General features: G+C 32.3%; 1 long non-coding RNA gene across 1 annotated transcript in view; it reads left to right on the top strand.

Moving 5' to 3' along the window:
* Nucleotides 1-1,419: 1,419 nt before the first annotated feature.
* LOC125778473 (uncharacterized) overlaps nt 1,420-2,709 on the top strand; it is a 71,431-nt gene continuing 70,141 nt past the window's right edge. Inside the window, exon 1 of the long non-coding RNA XR_007422736.1 lies at nt 1,420-1,905. This is a non-coding gene — a long non-coding RNA (uncharacterized LOC125778473). The remainder of the gene's footprint in view (nt 1,906-2,709) is intronic.

Raw genomic sequence — 2,709 nt, forward strand, 5'->3', positions numbered from 1 at the left:
ATCTTTGACGCCAGCTCCATTCTCTCTTAATCGAGAAGCTATTTACATATATGGGTTTTAGAGAGTAAACATAAAATTTGAGAGTTAGTTGTATTTTTTCGGTAAACATATAAAAAAAACTAAAATATCAGCCACTATTGAGCCTCCTATTTGGGGTTCACAATCATGCTGGTATACATACATACATATGTACATCTGTATAAATATGTATAAATCTATTTTTCTGCGATTATATTGATATTTTCTGTTTATGAGATTTAGTATTCTTACTCAGTATTCTTTGGTCGCAGTGCTAATTGAACAAAAAATATCTGATAAGCGCCACAAAGAGTCTTCAGACATCATCATACAGTGGCATCATTAATTTATATACATATATATACATATGTATGTATGTGTCTGAGTGGTGTATTTGGTAAATTTCATTACCCAATGGTTAAACCCAAACTGATGGTAATAATCGAAGAACGAATATAAATTTATTGATTTTTCTTTTAAGAAAGCAATTTGATTTGAAGGAATATTTTGAGGGTCTTGCTGGACAACCAATCTTCCTCGAGTCAAAGTTTGGGTATTTCCAGTATACGAGTAGCCAGCAAGAACTGTATTCCAACAATTAGCTTTGGTTCTTAACACTTATTGTGTCGTTGGCTGGGCTTAACTTAGGTATATATAAAATAAAAATTTTGAAGTCTAAAGAGAAAATGCAAAGTGTCAATATTAAATTTAATAATAATTTTTACCAACTTTCAAAAATACTTATATCATTATTAAGAACCATTTCTTTGTCATTATCAAGCCAATCCCATCGCTGAACTATAATAGTATGAATTTTAAATCTTTATTTATTCGAAACCTCCGGTCGCGTACGGTACTAACTGACTCACAAGAACTGGTGTGAGGCGAGATCAAAGGAGAAGTCAAGGGATGTGAAGTTAGTGATCTAGTGGTTAGGCGGGTTATTACTGAGGACATTTAGCTACTATAATAATATACTTTTCCTCGAGTACATTTTTCTCATTTCTAGAGACCTTTCTCCCGATGTATATTATAGTAATAATTAGTCTTTTAGAAATATAAGATAGATCTAATCCTCCACTATTATTGTAGGACAATACGAAACTTACTCTCTGCCTTCGATCACCTTCTCAGACTTCAAAATTCCCATTCCATATTCTCTACATGTATTTCTGACCGTTTTCTACATGAGATTTTCCGTTGTTACAATCCATATGTACTATATTTAGGTTTCCAGAAGTTATATAGATATAAGCCTAGCTGTTATTTACAGTATTATTTGATTTTTTATATAATTGGTAAAAGTTATCGAAAAGAACATTAACTTTGCATTTTCTTCTGTTTCTTTCAGGTGCTTCTCAAGTGAAGCTCATAATCATGTGATATGTGTTCGGTTATTCGTAGTGCGGGTGCGAGTAAAATATATTCGGCGAGGGCTGCGATTTTTATCTCGGGAGTGTTCGGTTGACGTCGTTAAAGCTTAAAAAAAAAGTGTTCGTTCATAAATGTTCGTTCATAAATGTTCGTTTTTTGGGTCGCGTTTGTCGATTATATGTAAGTGTGCGTTCGGTAAAAAATAAAAATACTCGGAAAATAGTATATCTCGTAAGTGTTCGGTTGTCGTCGTTAAAGCTTAAATAAAAAGTGCTCGTACGTAAGTGTTCGTTTTTGAGTCGCGTAAAAAATCGTTAGTGTGCGTTCGGTAAAAAACTAATACAATCGGGGCATGGTAACCATATCTCGTAAGTGTTCGGTTAACGCCGTTAGTATGCGTTTGGTAAAATTAAAATTACGTACGTGTCCGGTTGTTGTCGTAACGTGTTCAGTAAAATAGTGTAATTTGTGTTCGTAATGAATATTGAATAATGACAAGCCACAAATTATTTGGTGAGTTGCTTTAGCTAAGCATTGAGCATTTAGCTAAATTAAGAAATATTTTTATATAAACTACTTGTTTGCATGTTTTTATTCCTTTCCTGTTTGGAGAAATATTCCTTTTAATTTTCTTTTGAATTTATTTTCTATTAAATTAGTTATATACTGTTAATAATTAAGCTCGGAACAGAAAAAGCTAAAGCTAATTGCTCTTGGCATAAATCAGCCCACTGTGGTAGTACTGCCAGACCGCTTTTTTCTCCAAAACTATTAAATATTACTATTATTATTATTTATTGTATGACAACAGTTTACATTCTTAAGCGAATTTCACCATAATTTCCACATGATAAAGGGGATTTCTGTCGACCAAGTTCGTTTATTGTTATTCTTAAATTAATATATTTATATCTTTAATTTCTGATACATGCAAATTAACCACTTACCAACAGGCGACTAATAATTGTTATAGTTTTTATTGTGGCTTTTGGGGGTTTCCTTTCTGTCACTAAGTTATTATTATCTGTAATTAGAACTCGAAGCTTGAAGTTCAACTTTTTTTTGTAGAAAAGTAGGTTATAAGAAAAGTCAATGACTACATTCTTTCTTTCTCGTTGAGTATGGAGGTTGTTTTGTATTGAACTAGTTCCTTAAATGCAAGTATGGTTTCTCATGACTTATAGATAACGGCGATTTTATGGTATTGTCTCCCTTTTCCTTCACACAAAGTTCTATTCTTAGCTTTTTTGGCAGCTTTTTCATGTCTGTTTGTATTGTTAAGGTCAGTAAATGAGATCGAAAGATCAGGTTTGGTCA

Source organism: Bactrocera dorsalis, chromosome 1 (assembly GCF_023373825.1).
Source record: "Bactrocera dorsalis isolate Fly_Bdor chromosome 1, ASM2337382v1, whole genome shotgun sequence".
Lineage (NCBI taxonomy): Eukaryota > Metazoa > Arthropoda > Insecta > Diptera > Tephritidae > Bactrocera > Bactrocera dorsalis.